Below are 18,806 nucleotides of genomic sequence, written 5' to 3'. Positions count from 1 at the left end.
AAATGCTTTCATACTCCAATAAAAGCTTTCACTTATGCCTCACATACGTTTCCTCACTGCATGTTGCCTGTGTGACTTGCTGGTTATTTGATTTTTGGTTTTGTTAACATATTCTACTCATAGATTTTGGTCCTGATACTGTTTCCCTTGAAGTCCCTGGAAGGAACTCCTAGTGATTTAAACAGTGTTGGATCAATCTCAGTAAACAAAGACTGTAGGGATGTGGTAATGAAGAAGCTGGCACTTCAGACTTTTAAAAGGAAGTGTTTTGTGAGAATSAATAATGAAGTATCTGTAATTTTTGTTGTGCATGTAGTAGGTGTAATGTTATGTACAAAAATAATGCATTCTTCCTCATAATTATCCAAATACACAGAGGAAATATTTGCYGCTCTTCCCCTGTTTGTATCCCATTCTAAGTGTATGTTGTCCAGAAAAATGTTTACTTTTCCACAGTGTTGARATAATTGCTGTGAAGATATGGAATTGTTTTGGTTTTGTGGTCTTTTTTTCTACTTTTTCTTGATATAGCTTTCTCTTTTATATGCCCACCTGTTAGTAAAATTTTGGCATAAGTTATTGTCAGTTATTGTAATTATTGTCACACCTTTTTGTGAATAAGTGCATGAGTTTATATCTATCACTTGAAATCCTGTTGATCTTGTTTCAGTGWTACTTTGTAGTGGATTCCTAAATGCCTAGTGAAGAACACTGTTATTATTAGCCTTTCCTATATTTTTTTAATCTATTATTAGCCTTTCCTATGTTTTTTTTTTAACCTAGTGAGGTTTTCCTTACCCTTGACTGATAAGGAAGTTTCCAGTCACTGTGTTTCAAATTGTTTCTTTATCGTACCTATATCTCCAGTTTTATGCCTCTTGCTTGTGTCCCATCTACTTTTATCCTCCTTGTGTTTCTGCCATATTTTTCAGTAATGTTATCWTTTCTTCTGAGTTTATGATGAGTTTATTTGTTTCTGTCTTTTTGGCCCCATGCAGAAATCCTTCAAAAATATATGACTGTTGATTTTGTTGATGGTGTATACCTAAAAAGCACCAAACAATACAAAAACATTCAGTGTATCAAATATAAACAGATGTGTTACAGAATATAATGAAATTTATTCACCTGTTTATGTGAGTGCTGAACATGTTTGGTKGGTATAACTATTTATTAAACAGCTTGCCCATGTGTTGCCAAATAGKGGATTAAATTCTAGTAAGTCTGTTTAAGTATCTCTATGTTCATGAATATGACATTTAGTCTATTTACACCTTTCCAACTGAGTTAAAATGTCAAAAAGATGTATTTTTGTAATATAAGTACCTCAATTCTTTTTGACRTTATTTTCTGTAGCTCGTTTCATATGCATATCTTTCTTTTATATTGCCATCATGATGGTATTAATTTGGATGTGCAAATTAGCTCTTCATGATGTTGTCATGTCAGCATCTGGATTCAAGATGTGCTGTTTCATAAGYATCTCATCCTATTGCGTTTCATCAGAGTCCCCCTTTTCTAATCTAATTATTCATAAGGAACCTTGGGGATTGTGCTAATGGGCATCTGAAGCTATAAAGAGTAATGAAAGTGGTTGTGTTACTGCTATGCAATTAAGTGTATACAGAATGCCATTGATATAATTAAATTCAGATTTTTTTACCACTCTTTTTCTCCTTTATAGTACATCAATTATTTCTCTGGAGTTAAAATAATACTAGTGGAGTTTAAGAGCTTTTCACGAGAATTGTAGCATTTATAGCAACTGAAGTTGATTTTTGGCTTTTATAATTAAAAACTTCTGCAAATAAGGAGACAGTCTTATGATTTTTTATGGCTTTTTCGTGTTTTATGTGAAAAGGTGGAGGATATTTGTGATTGAGGTGGAATTTGAACTGCTGGGAAAGCAAGGTGGGTGTGTGGGTGTGTGTGCTGTGTGTTTTCCATTTAATATTCTGTCCATGGGTTTGATTGGRTACAATACACATTATGCTGCTGCTGCTGGTAATGTGTATCAGCAGTCATTGCAATTTGTAAGTTCAGCCTGACCTTTGGTCCGGGTTCAGTTTTCTGTCTTTGCTCATTTGGATTAAGTGTTTTGATGAATGAAGATAAAGTATTTAGATCAACTAGTCAATATGTTTTCTGCTGATAATTCCATATTAATAAGTGCTGATGGTTAGTATCTTTAAGGTCTACTGACAATCTGATTGAAATCAATGGCAGTTTTGCCTCATTTAGTTCAATGGGAGCAAGAATGAGTCTTTAACCAGCAGAAAATTATGAACACCAGTCTCTGTTCATGTGTCATTCACTATGAACAAGAGTTTTTATGGTGCTGTCAGGCTGAAAAAAATTCTTTTCTTTTTTTTGATAACAAAGCTGCATTTAGCTGAAGTAATCCCTAGGTAGCCTGTTAGAGGTGTTCCAGCTTTGTTATTCCCAAACAATAGGGAATGTGGCCTTTCACTGATTCTATTTAAGTAAGTAGTTGCTGCTGCTCAAAATAGCCTGAGACTGCTGTGCAGCTGAAATTCTGCTGCAGACATCCTGTATTAACCCAGTTATCTTGAATTTTCATGTGGAATTCAGGCTTTATTTTAATTCTGTGGAGCACATGATATTAAATAGATTGTGCAGTTCCTTTTTCCAGAGTGCCAGTGACAGCCATGATGTTCCATGTCAATGAAGAGGCCCAGGCATTGTGAAAGCATCCTCCATCCTCTTATCTTTGATTATGCACAGCAGATTGGCATCTCATCTTGTTCTGAGCTGCCTTAACCACAAAAATCCCACTAGCATTTTAAAATTGCTCATCTGCCAAGTAACCTCTACAAAACGGAGAGGTAGCTTCATAAAACARCTCTTCCAGGGTACCCTCTTGGTTTGTCCCCAGGTCCCCACCAGGAGAAATGAGCTGTGARGTTTGAATGAGAGTTTAATAGGTCCAGGCCCTGTCTGACCAAATGACACGGTGGCTGAGGGGGACTGACAGCTTCTCTCTAATCACTGTAGCTGTATGAGCTAAAGGAAAATGGGGAGAGGGGTAAAGAGCACAGAAAACCCGGTCTCTTGACTTGATTTTCAGATTGCTTAGGGCTTTAAAGGTCAAACACAACATCTGAGGTTAGCACCTCCTTAATTACCAGGAGAGAACCTTTAGAGCACAGGGATGGTGTGCTTTTGGCGTTACTCAGCAAGTGTCTGCACTCTCCCTTAGTTCATGCTTTAAAATATTCTTGAAGCATGGCCATATATTTTTAGGTCATTAATCTGCCCTTACAAAGACAAATAAGTTTTCCCCCTCAGAGAATAGTTCTATTCATCTTACTTTCTGTACAAAATACTTACGGTGCTTGGTCATCTGTGATCTGCAAAGTCAGGTTAATGCTGCCAGGTTTTTTACCATGATTTAAGGATCCTGATGAAATGGCTGGTAAATTTTCTGGCCATATTGTGCAGTTGGCCATTGCTCTTGAATAAAACTCTGCATTATTTTTACATACCTTCTAAGCATAGTCTCTGAGATAAATGACATACCTGAAAAACAGTAAATTAGAAAAGAAAACCTTCAATCCATTCAGACAACCTTTTTTATTTGTTTGTGGKKTTTTTCCTTTTTATTTTACTGTGGTAAATTTMGTATTTTTATATTGTTGTATTTTGTGTTTTTCCACATTATTTTGGGTTCCTTTGGTTATAGGCTAATATCCTTAGTTCTCAGCTCTAATATATTAAATAAGGACCAGATTAAATAGCATTTTAACTGGGTATTGGTTGCTTCCTACTGTCCCTATTACTTTTGCATATTTGTGKTTTTCTGTGTAAATATGAAAATAATTGTTTAGAATCGTTTAGAACAGTAAAAAATGTGATTTTTGTATTCCTATCTACTGTGTACATATCTTTAATCATCCAAGTAATTGGTTGATGGACTGTACTTCTGGATGTTTATCTAAAAACTTTAATAATGAAATCCTCTCCTTGAATGTGACATGTGGTTGGTCATTTGTTAGGCTTTGTTAGGCTTGACTTCAAATAATATTTTATTCTAGCACTTTATATACAAATTATTATCTTAATGATMCTTAAGTTTATTTTTGTGCAAATCAGATGGGGAGGGTGCTGCTGTCTGTTTTTCATTGTCAAATCAGTTTCTGTCTCTCCTTTTAAATCCAATTTCAACATACAAGTTCAAATCCCTTAGATAAAGAATATGCTCATTTACAAAGATTATAATTGATTTTTTGGCCCTGTTTTTAATACTTTGGACTGTAAATGACATCCCAGTGGAGAATAATCATCATACAGATGTTTGAAAGCTCCTTCCTGCCGAGTATGATAATTGAAGTCTATAAAGTGTCATCAGGCTGCACATTGTTCTAATTAGTTCAAGGCAGTTTCTCTCAGCTTTGTATAGTTTTGCTGGCCTCTTCCCTTGTTATTTTACCAGCTGGCTAGTAAATCTCGTCAGTTACTTAAAAAAAAAAAAAAAATCCAGAGTTGAAAATTTTTCTGCTTGGTTCATAGTGTCCTACTTTCCTTTACCAAAAAAAATACAGATTTTTGTATGGTTTGAGTCTGACTTTCTGAAGCTATCAGTGTGCTTTTAGCTCCAACTGGCCAGGTACCACTCCGACATCTTTTGAAAGACTTTATCTCACATCATCAGGAGAAGCATTATTGCAACAATAAATTTCTTTTCTCATAATAGGGCCTTTATGATAATGATTCTCATTTGTCTATTTTCTGAGAAAGGAATATTTTAGTGGCTGCATGAAGGTTGGATGTTTATTGCAGACAGTTTCCCAGGGTACACAATCAACAGTGGGATGGAAGTGGGCAGATAAAAGGGTCTGTTCTGTTGAAGGGAGCTCAAAATTATGTGTAAAATTACTGGAAAAAGCAGCTTTGCTGCCTGTTTCAGCTTCCCTGTGTGAGTGTACCTGGATACAGGTCAGGTTCTGCAGTCCTTTTAGGGAGTGTTGGACTGTGCCTTTAAAACTCTGGTAGGTACTTCCCACTGGTAGGTTTATTGAGCCTGAATAGTGTCTTTGTATTTCCTCATCTCTGCAAGGAATTTTTGCCTTGAGTAATCTGGGAGTTTATGGAATTTAAGAAGAGAGACAAATGTATAGAATTTTCAGGTCTTGGCTACTTTCTTCAGTCCTCCATTCTAAGCAGGAATATATGAATAAGAGCTAGYTCTTTTYRTAAGACWCWGAGGCAGGACCCTTTTTTTGTTTGTTTTTGTTTTGTTAGTTTTGTTTAGGTTGGTTTTTTTTTTTAAGATAAAATACATGTTTTTCCCCAGCGTGCAATGAACACCTTGTCTGAATATTCAGGAAGCACATTCAAAGCATGGTATGATGCATTATTTAAACAATTTCCTGTTGATTCCAGTTGAAGGTCACTCTAATAATATAAACCCACATTTTGATTGAAGTTTGAGGAGCTCTCATGAACACCTAACAGACAATAATTTGTTTAATATTCTAAAGCATCCGACTAAGATTTAGGAGATTGACTTGATCCTCTCTGAATGACAGCATCCCAAGGAAATAATTTTCTTTCTTCCATCTCTGTTTTCTATCTGTGAATCAAAATGACAATGTGATACATCTCTTTCTTCATGTCTAGGTTCTTTTTAGTGTTTGGGAAAAAAATACATGACAGCTGTGATCTGGAGAAGACCATAGTGAAATAATCAAAATGGAACACATTATTTAAACTGGACAGGATCAGCCATGACCATGTAGTCCAACTGCTTGACCGATTCAGGGCTAACCAAAAATTAGAGATTGTTGTTAAGGGCATTGCATCTTAAACACTGACAGGCTTGGGCCATCTACCACCTCTCTGGGAAGCMTGTTCTGGTGTTTGACCACCCTCTCAGTAAAATGTTTCCTGTTGTTGAGTCTGAACCTGCCCTGATGCAGCTTTCATCCATTCCCACATGTCCTGTCACTGGATSCCAGGGAGAAGAGATCAGCACTTCTCTCTCCACTTCCTCTCCTCAGGAAACTGCAGAGAGCAATGGGATCACCCCTCAGCCTCCTCTTCTCCAAACTAGCCAAGCCCAGACTCCTCAGGCACTCCTCACAGCACATTCCTCCCAGCCCTTTCACCAGCTTTGTTGCCCTCTGGATTCATTCAGACACCTGACCACCCTTGAGCTGTGGTCCCCAGCAGAGCTCGCAGCACTCCAGGTGAGCCCACACCATCCCAAAGCACAGCAGGACAGTCCCTGCTCTGGTTGTGCTGTGTCTGATGCACCCCAGGATGGGGTTTGTCCTGGGGCTGCCAGGGCTCTACTGGCTCACAGTGAGCTGCTGTCGGCCAGCACCCCCAGACCTTTCCTGCAGGGCTGCTCTACAGGTGCTCCTCTCCCCAGTTGTGCTTGTGCCTGGCATTGCACAGTCCTTCATGCAGATTCTGRCATTTTGACTTTAGAAATTCCATCTCATTCCTCAGCACAATGCTCCAGTCTATCTAGATTTCTCTGCAAGGCTGATTACACAAATCCTCCTTATTGGTTGCAGTGGAATGTGTCCTTAGTACCTACAACCTACTTAATATGGTGCTGCTTTACAATGGACCCTCCAGTTAGTGCAGAAATTGTGTAAAAGCAAACCTCTTTCTCCAAAGAATTGCAATGCAAGTGCATTGGAGGCTATTAAACTAAAAACACCAGGTATTTTGATCTGAGGTGATATTCCTAGAAAAGTACAGTGATCTGTTGCTATCTGAAGTAAAAAGTTTTTTTGTTACTTTGCTGCTAAATATTGCATCACTAAGTGATAGCAACATAAATTTAAAACATTGTAGAGAGCCAGCTTCTTCCAGGGTTAGGAAATGGTGCCAGAATCTGCACTGCASTGTGGGGCCTGATGGCAGCTGCCAGGCATGGGGAAGACAGCATCTCTCTCCACTCAACCAGTTTTTGGCAAATTTTCCAGCATCTACTCCGTGGTTCTGATTTGGGTAGTAATATATTTCCTTTATCACGGTCCTTTGAACAACTAACCAGCGTGTTTCTCCACTGTTTTGCCTTGGAGAAACCTGTCAACACCTTTTCTCTTCATTCTGTATTTAATGGATCTGTCAACATTGTTTAATGGAGGATGGTGAAAAGGTGTGTTTAGTCGTTAGCTCTGAACACGTCAGCGTGTCCTGGCAGCAGCAATGTCTCMGGCACAGCACTGAGCTGCTGTTACATTGGCTCTGATGCCAATTCAGTCAGTTCAAGCCCAGATATTCCTCTGCAGTCTTCTTCTGCAATGCATAAACACACCCCCATGCAAACAAAAATTCAGAAGCATCTCAACTACAAATCCATAATTTATAATTATAGTGAGATTAAAATAGACCTGAGGCTTCAGTTGGCCTCGTGTCTCAGAGCTGCTGTAGTGCAGCAAAGGCTGCTCTGCTCTGGGAGCACAGCAATAATTACTGTGGACTGCRTTTTAACAACCAACAATGATTGCAAGGCACAGCTTCAAGGATATTGGGGGAGGTTGGAAGCCTTGCRCTTCTGTCAAGGGCTTAGGTGTCTAAATGTTATCTATGTGGGCTGCAAATTAACAGCTCTCGAGCAGTATGGCTTGGGGAGGCATGGCCTTGGGGAAGGTGCCTGCRGATTTCTGAGCCACCACCAAATGCTTTGAAGCCCCCCTTATTTGGGGAGCCCCCTAAGGAAATACCTCTAGGTCTGTCTTTGTACAGGAGACAGAAATATGRTTAGTGATGTTTGTTTTTCCAGATGATTTTGGTTTTGACTTTTCAGTGTTWGTGGTAGGGTGAAAAGAATTACAYTTTGCATTTAACCTTTTGATAAAGAAGGACTGATTTTGCTTAGTATTAAAAGAKAGGCTTGAAGCTTTGAAATCTGTGTTCCATAGTTGTAAACACAGCAGGAATGGTCTGATTTCCCACCTGCAATAATTCGTTTTTAGACTGGAAAGAGCTTTTAGGGCTGTTTTACATAATGGCTGGGTTCCCTGCCTGCTGATACATTTGGAAGTAGGAAAAAAAATTAGAAACTGCCTGACCAGCAAATCGGCTCCTGTTTTAGATGTTGTCCATATMATTTGTAATATATGCTGCTCTAGTCCTGTTATGTAATTGATATCCATTGGGAATACCCCAAAACAGCGAAGTTTATTTCCTGAGGCTGTTAACAGTGTTTGAAGTTTCTTTATCAGACACAGACTGGGGAAAGGTGCATTGATTTTTAATGTCTTCTGCTCTTTAGGTAATTTTTTTTTAATGAGTAATTATAGAAATAYGATGCATTTAAACTTGAGGGCAAATTTAACATTGGGTTTTTCACACTCCAGCTATCTAGAATTCAATGTTTCAGGGCCAAGAGTTCGTCTTTTTTCTGACATAATAGGGTAATTTAGCACGCTCTTAATTTTAGGCATGTGAGTAATCCCATCTTTCCTCACATTTATTCAGTTGGATACATACATGTGTGTGTATTTATATATATATATATATATACATATATATACATATATATATATATATATATAGGTAAAAACTAAAGACTGGCCTTTTATGAACTGAATCTTATGAAATGAGCTTTTAGACCAATATTAAGTTGTGTAAGTCTTTTTTAAAAATATATTTTTTACACACGTATCAAACCTTAAAGCTGTAGTGTGATAGTAAAGCTGATACAGTTATCCTGTTCTGTTATCTTGTTCTATTGTAGACAAGCTTGGGAGCAGTCTTTGGTGTTCCATCAGTAACAGCAACCTATATTAACACCAAAACCTTTTATTTTTAGGAGTTTTACTCTTTTGGGATAATTTTGTAAACTAGCTGAAGAGATCTTGATGGAAACAAGATTTACTTGCATGATCTTTTAGCTTGGCTTTAACTACCACACTTCCAGAATCATTCTGGGAGGTCACAAACACTGATTTCCACGAATGTTYAGAATGGAGCTAATATATTATGATGTGCACGATCTTCATCAAAGAAGTATTAGGCATTCCCAGAAGTCCCAGAGTTATATGATCTTGTGACAGACCCAGAGGCAAATTCTGAGTTGTCAGCCGAATTGCCTTTGGAGCCTGCCAAGCAAACAGATGCTAATGTTAGATGAGTATCTACATGGCTTGGCATGGAGCTCCCATGACAGGCAGCAAGCCCTGTGTGTGACCTTAGCTTGCTGTTCCACTGCTGGGAATCACAGAGGGGATGGCCAGTGATGTATGAGTTAGAGCTGTATGTTGCTCACAGTGTTTGGATGTGGTTTATTTGGATCCTGTAGCCAAAGTCTCTGATGRGAAGATTTAAACACTGCCATCCACCCTCCTGGGTTACTACTGAGAAAAGCAAACCCAGTCTGTTTTCCTTGTGCTAGTTCTACAGGCTCCAGAGTCCCTTGTATGCTGGGCAGCCCCAGCTTCTGCCAGTTGCGGTAGGAACCCCTGATATCATCTGGCACAGCAGACTGTGAATGTTACTGTCCCTGTGCCACGCTGCAGTCACTGAGTGCCTCTGCCTGGGCAGGCTGGGTGTTTGGGAGCACTGGCACCAGCTGGCACAGAGAGGGTTGTGCCCATGAGCGTGACACTGTGCAGCTTCCAAGCCATGGTGCTGTGTGTGTGCTGCCCATTGAGCGGTGGCCCTGCCCCTGAGCCATGCCAGAGTGTGGTGTTTGGGGGAGAGCAATTTATCACAGCCAAAAGCCTCTCAAGGTGCTCTCTTTAGCAATGTAACCGTGTGAATCATAGCACTGCAAAGCCCAGCAACATCCTGGAGCTCTKCATTTACAAGGGCTGTTGTGTCTCTGCCTGCCTTGTCATCACTCTGCCCTTAAAGACTCTGGCTCTAGTCCAGCTTCTAGCTCCAGCCCTTCATGATTTTTAAGATTATATCCCCCTCACTTCACCCAAAAGCCTGCTCASTGGGCTTTTCTCCCTGGGTACATGCTGTTGTGAGGCTTTGTTTGTTGGGACTCCATCAGTATATTCATTTAGCAACATGCATACTSATTTGAGCTGAATATAGGAACATTTAAGTCTCTAGACAAGCGATTAAGAGCTTTATTAAATAGAAATGTTTTGCTAAGCCACCACATGGATTATCTGTCCCTTAGTATGTGTATAATCAAAACTGCTTCTCTGATCTTGGATAAAAACTGGAGATTCTGTTTCATTTTTTTTCCTTTGTGTAAAATGGGAATGCTGACATTTCTTTGCTGACTTCCTTGGGTTGCTGTGGAGTTTAATGCCTGGAAACTGCTTTGAAAATGAGAACTGCTGTGACAGAATTACTGAGGACTTTGCTTCTGGAATTTAATTGCTCAGTTAAGGTGGGGGGGAAAAAGTTCAGAACCAGCTGGCAGTGAAATTCTGTTGAAGTTTTTATGTAATGTATGGAAATAACATTCATATTGATTCTGGTTATTCAGGATTGTATTTTTAATTTTGGATGATTTTTCATTAGTCTTTGATGTATTTTAAATTAATGATTTTCCTTTAAGATTCCAGATACGGGTGGGATTTTTTTGTCCTTGTTTTATAATAAGCTTTCAACAAAACTTGATGTTTTCTTATTGTAGATTATTTCAGTCATTATGCACAAGCATAATCTCTTCTGACAATAAAAGCAGAATTAGTGCATATTAATAATTTGTGTGCTTTCCATATTTGGCTTACATTTGCTCCAAAATGAAGGGCGAGGTTCAAGGTCTCTGTGTGCTCTCAATAAAACCCCGTTGCCTAGCATTTTTAACACTTGGCAGCACCATTTCTAATCTGTCTGTAGCTGGCAGCCGGGCTGTGCAGCTCCTCGGTGGGGAGCAGCGTGGAGCTGAGCAGCAGCTCCCAGCTCAAGCAGCCTTCCTTCTGTGGGTACCAGTTTAAACCCCTCTCTGCAAATTGCAAATGCATGATGTGATGCCCATGGCGATTTTCTCTCTTTTGTCCTTCAGTGTGGGTTGGTAGGAAGAGCGGACTGGCACGTTTTCTAAATGTGCTCGTGTTTATCAAGTGGAGTGTTTCAAGCCTGTTACTGAGTGCTTAGCTTAGATGAGGGTCTCAWCTGTCAGGAAAGAAAGAAAGATTTGGCTGCATTTTTTGTTTTTMCTTTTTTATTTTTTTAACCACCCTAGAAATCTCAGAAGAGTAAATGACTAGCATGTGTTACACAGCATAAGCTGTGAAGAAGATTTRCAGGAATGTGAAATTTAGAAGGTTTCTGTGCATATCTTTATGCTAAAATAGATGTTGATCTGCAGTGTTTTCTTAGTTTTAAACTTTGCTTGYAAGAATAGATACAAGCAGTGTTACCGAATGGCTTAGATTTACTGAAAGGTTTTCTACCATTTTTTTTTTTCAGTTTGTTCAGGCTGAACAGGATGGAGGGATCATTGTTTTCCAGGCTTCCCTGCTTTGGCCATCCCCATGGCTGGAAGCAGGGCTGGAGCAGGGAGGGCTGCCAGTCTCACAGCAGGGAGAGGCTGCTCGGGTGCTGTGTGGGGTGCAGTGCCCCTGTTGGGAAGCCCTAAATAGGTATTGAAAGGAATTGGAGGAAGCTTTTTATCAGTCCACTGAGTGTTTCAGATTAAGAAGACACAAAGCAGTGCACTTGGCAACTTCAGCAAGGATAATATTAATGTTAATTAGCCATTCTGCCTTTGCAACCTCGCTGGTCTAAGCGGGTCACCTTGAACATGAAGACACTGAAGTGCCTGTAAACTGTAGCCAAATTTCTGAGAAATGTGCCCTAATTTTCAGCTACACTACATCTGACAACTGTTCCTTGACCTTGTTTACTACTTAAGTGGTGGGAAAATCAGTATTTACCTCAGTGGACAGAAGGTCAAGTCTCTTGGGTCTTTCTTCCTCGAGGCTTTGTGCTCTGCAGGTGGGAGATGGGTGCCAGAACCTCTGAAATGAGGGCTTTGAGCTTTTAATTGAGGAATACATGGGCAGAAGAGTCACTTTATGAAACGCTGAATCTCAGTGACTTGCATTCTGTACTAAGTGTTGTTTTTAGCACAGGACACTGAACCCAGATAATCTCTTTTACATATTTGCTCTGTAAGCATCTCTTTTCCACATAGACTGTGCTCTAATAGTTGATTTTTTTAATTAGAGAAATACAGTTAGAAATTAGCATGTGATTAAAAAGCTGTTGAAAAAAATCTCAAAGCTCTTAAAAGCATACAAAAATAGTGGAGGAAAAACCCAACTTTATTAAAACTTTCTGGTTAGAAAGGATAAATCACAGTGGTCATAAGTACTGATAGAGGGGGTAAAAACTTTGAGTTTGTGTTTTTTAGATTCTGTTTCAAGTAAATTCTCTCTTTGAAGAGAGAGTGTTTAGGTGTTTTGCATGGAAGATTGTTTTCCTTGGTCCTTGAGGATAGGGATATATGGATTTGTGAAACTCAGCAGTATCATGCTGGTCTCATGGTCACCTAGGTCTGATGCAGGCCACCAAGGTGTGGATGTTTAGCATTTCTAAAATCCAAAAGTTGGAGATTGAAGATGAAGAAAAGGAAAAGTTAGCTCAGTGGTTGCCAGGTTATGAAGTGAAAAAAATAGTTGCTTCCATTCTTTGGGTTTTTAAAATTCTTATTTATTACCATCCCTAGCTGAAATGTCATGTTTCAAGGAGCCTTTCAAGACCTTGTTCAGCATTCAACTGTGTGGTTTTGGATTTCGTGTCAGGAAGAAGTTGTACTCAGGAAGAAAGGTGATATTCAGCCTGATAAACCTTGTTCTTGCACGACAAGATTAAATGGAGCTGTTTGGTTTTTGCCCTTGATATRTTTGCCTGTGTTAGCAAAGAAGCTAGGCAAGGTGCCAGTTAACAAAATAACTGTGTGAAGGGTAGTGGACACCTATTTCTGGATTTCATTCTAACTTGATCTCTTTGTTTCAGTGATCCCTGAAGCTTTTCCACTGTTAGCAGCATCTGTGTTCAAAGTTTGTCTTGGCCAAAATCAGCTTCCTGTTGGTGTTTTGTGTTGTTCCTACATCTAACATGGAGCAAACATTTGCCATTTTCCAGCACAAACTCATCAGACTTTAAAGCCATAATAAATGAGGATAAAAAAAGCAAAATAAAAGACTTGCCAGGATGGCAAGTAATCCTGGGGGCAAAGGGGCAGATAGATCCTTCTTTTCAAACTATGTATTTTCAGTTGTAGCATTTCTTTGTACTCTTTTATACTTTCTTAAGCTTTCCTGTGCATGTAGTCCCTCAGTTGCACTCTTCTGCACCCTTCCTCATGCTATTTTTAACATTTGCATGCTCTCTCTTCTTCTCTTGCTATCTCATGCATCCTTGTGGTCTCTTTTTTTATCATTTGTCCTTCTCATCTGAGCACCGAGCACTCATAATCTGTGCTGTTTTGGTGCCTTGGGAGGTGATCAGGCAGTTTCTGTGTAGGTCAATGAACTTATATCTGGGTGATGTGGTTTAATGGTTAAGGAGTTACAGTGGTTCATGACTAGACTTGAAAGGTCTCTTGCAACCTTGCCAGTTGTGATTCTGTGATTCTGAGTTGTGTCTGCCCAAGAGTGGAGTTAGACTCTTGTTGTTTGTATTAGTGTTAAGTGTCTGGACCACCAAGGTGGATGGTGTGATGGGGGAGTGTTTGCACTGTTTGAATTTTGAGGGTGTTTCCTGATGTCCTACAATCCTTGGATCCAAGATGGTGAATAACACTGCTGTGAACCAAATTGAATATACTCTTCAGAGACTGCTACTTCAAGCAGGAAATTTTTCAGTTGTCAAGGATCTCTCTGCCAGCTGTTTCCAAAWAGAAGGATTCATCTGACCTTCATAACTTCTGAAGTTTTACATACTTTATTTTCTAGCCGTTTGAGGAAACCTTTAAAAAGCTTTAGAAAAGGTAGCATGCTTTTTCTTCCAATTCATTCTTTCCTTTCCCTAAATTTTTTTTATTGCTTAGTCTAGACTAAATTCTGACAGCACAGTTCTTTGTATCAGCCTTCCCTTCATTGGAGATACTGTAATACTGCTCCTCTTTCATTTGCCATTTGTCCTTTTGTTTTATGGTTCTCTTTGTTGCAAGCTTCTTTGTTGTTTCTTCCAGATTATGCTCCTCAGGGACTTCTGTATCAGTACGACTGAACATTGCTTGCAGCCATGCCAGATTGTGCTGTGATCTTATTGGATTTCACAAACCAAGGTTAGGCCRGGTCAGAACTTGGTTGAAATAACGTAGGGCTACGAGATTGCCTGCTAGCCACTGGGAACACACACAACAAAAACCTGACCCTGATGCTGATTCAGTCAGCTCAGGCYGGCAGTGTTGCTGTGCTGACTGCARTGGATGTGATATTAATGAGAAGTTCTGACCTGTTCTGGCTGGTAGGATTTCACAGCTTTTTTTAGAGAAGAGTACTGTTGTTAATTCCAGTGTTCTGGCCCATTCCAAATCCTTTAATTCTTTATCAGGATTACGCCGGAATTCAGTTGAAGATTATATTCTCTGATCTTCTTTTCCCTGGACCGTTGCGTGATGTTTGCTCTCGAAATTTGCTCTGCTGTTCAAAAAGCTGAATTTCTGTGCTGGGTGAAATAAATACAAAATTTTCTTTGCTTTCCTTTTCTTCCAAAGCAAAAAAAAAAATATACCATGGGCTTCAGACGAAAGGTTCCAGTAAGGTAGAAATTTTTAGCAAGAATAATACATGAAAATTGCAGTTGAGCTTTTCTTAGAGTTGCTCGAARTTTCTGACCAAGAGACTGTATGAAGATGTGTAAGTACGTTCAGACTTAGCTTCACTGGGTGCATATTAGGTGGAAAACGGCATGCCATTATGCTTGAGTGTCTCAAAATGATTGGAAGATTGATYGTATAGATAAAGCTTTTCTAATTATTGTGCAGGTATTTAGACCTGTTCGTCTTCTGTCAGGTTTTTAATAGCTTATTCCTTTAAATAAAGCTGTAAGAGGCTAGAAGGTGAACATAGAAAAGTATGTAATGGTGTGAAATAAAGGCCAAAATTTACTTGGGCAACATGTACCAACCTTTTCTTCATCCCTGCACTCATCCTGAGGGAGGGCTGCTGGAGGGTTCATTTGCCTGCATCCATGCTGGAACAGCACTCATGAAATTGTGGAAAGAACAGTACAATCAACTTGATTTATCATGATGTGCCCAGACGCACAGTGATGGACTTAGATCTACCCCAAACACTGAATATATCTAGCTAGGCAGCARCCATTAACATCGTAGCCATTAAGAACATTTAAGGAGTGTAAATTGTGAAGCTGCAGAGGAATTAGTGAGATATAAAAGGGCAGGGGTGACTAGGAGTCAGTGAATTAAACACTTCAGGCTGGATCAGGAAAAAACTTCTTGTCAGTTTAAGCTGTAAAGTAGTGTGATATCTTTCTGCGTACACTAAAGGGATATCTTTCTRTGAATATATAAAATAAATCTGGGGATTCAAGTCTCTAATGCTTTGCACCTACTGGAACAATTTCCTGAGGCTGGATGTGGACCAGATAATCAGGTGTATACACCCCTGGAGTATTTTCATCTTTTGAAAGTTTTAGGTTTGCTTTCTCAGTCATTATCTGTATATTGAGGGAAAACACTGAATATCTTGGCTTTTAAATCCAAGTTTATATATATTTCTGCATAGACAAAATGGAAGATTAAAAATTGAAGTAGGAAGATTAGTATTGGATAAAAGTTGGGATTTRCAATTTGATTGGAAATGCTTGGCTGTTGGCATTGAGGTTACCCATAATTATTCTTAATAGGTGAATTATCTCTGTCTCTGATAATCCTAATCGTCAGTGCAAAGCTTGGCACTGCCAGCAGAGATATGGAAGGTGTAGTGTARGAGAGGGCTGGAAGGAGTCTTTCATCTCTGCCATCCCTTGCCAAGGGCTTACTGTACATGCAAATTCATCAGCTTTCCCATTGTGGTGCATTTATATATCCTGGAGAGGGTGAAATCTGGGATTTAATTGCTCTGTGTGCTCAGGGGGCCGTTCTGCAGTGGGAGGATCTGTAAGACTGGGACAGTAGTGGCTGATGCTGGTACAGCATCAATAAATACTGGGGAATGTCCTGCACAAGAGTATGAAGAGCTTTGTTGATTGATTCTGTCCCTACCTCCTCTGTCTTAGGAAGAGCCAGCCTGGCTAATCCTTTGTAGGAAAACAGCATGACTGATGCTCACCTGCTGAACAGATATGCTGGATAAATAGTGGGATGGGGGGGAAGGGRACAGATAGCTGTTGTTTTCAGCTGTTATTTACAGGATCAATAAAACTGATTTTCCAATTCAARGATAATTTTTTACCAACAAGCTACATAGCCTCTAAGGTCATAATATTGAATCTGGTCTTTTTCAGAACAAGTTAATTTAAAAAATGATAGGTAGTTTCCAGCCCAGGATTAGTTTTTCTAATAGAGAGATGTATCTGGAAGAAACACTTTGGGATGGGGGGAGAATTTTGCCTGGGAAATACATTGTTGCATGCTGCCCACAGTCCTTTTCTTTAAACAGTAATCACTTAACTGTGCATGATATTTTAATGACARATGCAATATAATAAGAAAATGCAGAGCTGTTCTATTACAATCCTGGTTCATTTATTATTGAAGGCTGTACAAATACTGCTGTAGACTTTACTGGACATTGACTGATTCTCTCTGTAAAGTCCAATATAGTACTTTATGACCAATCTCACTGTAGAGAAGAGTATTTTGGGATGTTGTGGAAGTACTCCAGGCCAATAGCAAGTGAATTTACACACATATGTCCAAATTCCATTAATTCCTTCTGCAGTTTTTTTATCTTATTCTTTTGTGACCTGTTGAGAAAGTCTCATGAACATGACTCGTATACATACACACATATTTTAATTGATACTAMATTCCTCCCTCTGCATTTGCCCTTCTTGCCCTTTGCACACTTAAGATAAGTCTCAGTGTAAAAGGAGGGTCAGTATGAGGCTGCAGTTGTACCTTTTTGTGATTGGAGTGAGAGACAGCTTTGAATGAAAAAAATCATGCAGGTATCATTTTACAAGCAGCTGACCACATCTACTGTCGGTAAGAGTTCTGCAGGGTAAGGAGAAAATAGCCAAGAAGTGCTCTTCCATTGGAATCAGTGTGAATGAACTTTACATGCCAGAAAAGTTGATTATATTTTTAGATTTTAAAAAAGAAGTTTGTTTGTTTGTTTGTTTGTTTGTTTTTTTTTGAGATCAAACTCAACCCATTCCCTAGACCGTCACGAAACATAACCAGAGTCTCTCTCCTTTTCCTGTTTTTTAGTAAGACTAGGGCTTTTGCATTTATTACTTATGAAATATGAAGTCAGTGGAAGTCCACATAAAAATAAAATGCCATTACTTTTGAGAAGCTTTGGGCTCAGACCCAAAATACTCTAAGTCTTCATGGGCCATTGTCCTCAAAGTCTACACATCCATTTATGATTCYCCCTTCCTCCTTCATATATGGAGTAGTGGAGGAAAAAAGGAGGAATGTTGGTTTCATTTAGAAGAATTTGATGGTGAAGATTTGTTTAAAAAATGAATAGATATTTTTCTTTACTGTGATTGGAGCAAAGTTTTCCCTTTTTATATGGTAAATTGTTTATAATTTTTGAGTAAGATTCTGGCTTTTGGATGGCTGTGTTGCTGATGAGAGCTKCTGGCAACAGAAGCTTTCTAACACCAAACTGCTAGTTTATTAARAGAATAATAGGAACAGATGTTTTCRATTCATAAAATGTATCAAGTAAATGGTACATCCACTTGTTATTTCAATTTCTTTGAATTTTTGTGAACTCATTTGGGGCTAGGTTTTCAAAAGAGCTTAGCCCACTGTCACTTCATTGTTCTCACTATAAACTGATGGATGATGAACGTGTTTGGAAACTGCAGCTTTTTATGCCTAAAGGGGAGCTCCTAACTACTGACGCTTCTAAAATCTGGCCCATGWTTCTGATGAGTGAATACTGATCATTATAGAGGATTCATACATGCAATCTCTGAGTAATACSCTGCATTTGCCTATGATTGTATATATGATGGTTTCTTAATTTACTATTGCACTAGGCATTTTAATTTAAATTATGCTAATAGTGTAGGATTAACTGCGGATTATGATTCTAGCATGTACTGCCATTCAAACAGAAGAACCAGTTCTTTAGCTGCTACAGCCTCTTTCTCCCTCTCATCCTGATGTGTAGTAATTTGTGCTCACGACTGGCCTGAGGTTTTGATGAGGTTTCTTGTTCAAACTGATGGAATTGCTTTGGGAAAGGCAGTTGTTGAAAATTAGAAAAAGAGAGACTGAGATTCTTTTTGTCTTCGGATGACACATTTTTATAGTGCTGAAATGATTTTCTGAAAACGGTGATTAGAATGGGCTCTTGCCAGCCCTGCACAGTGAACAGTTCTGGTTTTGCCTTCATTCCTCAGTGGCAGGACAGGCTACACATCCATTGCTTTTGCACTCTTAGCTCAAATACATATTTGAGCAAACTAATGCTGGGGGTTATGTTAAAATCATCAGAAAGGTTGTAGAATAAATAAYACATACAAGAGGACCGATGTTATATTGGTCTTCACTAGAGAAAATAGCAGGAGGCCAGATTTGTTCTCTGCCAGTACTGAAAAAAGCTTTATAGCCACCCAAGATGGCTTTTCTTGAAGCATAACCTCTCCAGAGAGCTCCTCCACTCCCAARCTGCAGATGTGCTGGAAACACAAATTTGCCTCGTTGATGTTTGCACTTGTTTCATTRTGTAGCAGTCTTAGATTGTAATAGCATGCAG

At 39.1% G+C, this 18,806-nt stretch overlaps 1 protein-coding gene across 3 annotated transcripts in view; it reads left to right on the top strand.

The window, feature by feature from the left end:
- PPP2R2C (protein phosphatase 2 regulatory subunit Bgamma) overlaps window positions 1-18,806 on the top strand; it is a 138,483-nt gene that overhangs the window by 58,427 nt on the left and 61,250 nt on the right. The window lies entirely within an intron of this gene.

The sequence above is a fragment of the Malurus melanocephalus genome, unplaced genomic scaffold, assembly GCF_030028575.1.
Source record: "Malurus melanocephalus ecotype Western Australia unplaced genomic scaffold, MMel_1.1 scaffold_50, whole genome shotgun sequence".
Classification (NCBI taxonomy): domain Eukaryota; kingdom Metazoa; phylum Chordata; class Aves; order Passeriformes; family Maluridae; genus Malurus; species Malurus melanocephalus.
Note: the sequence above shows the minus strand (reverse complement) of the source record. Positions and strands in the feature narration are given on the sequence as shown.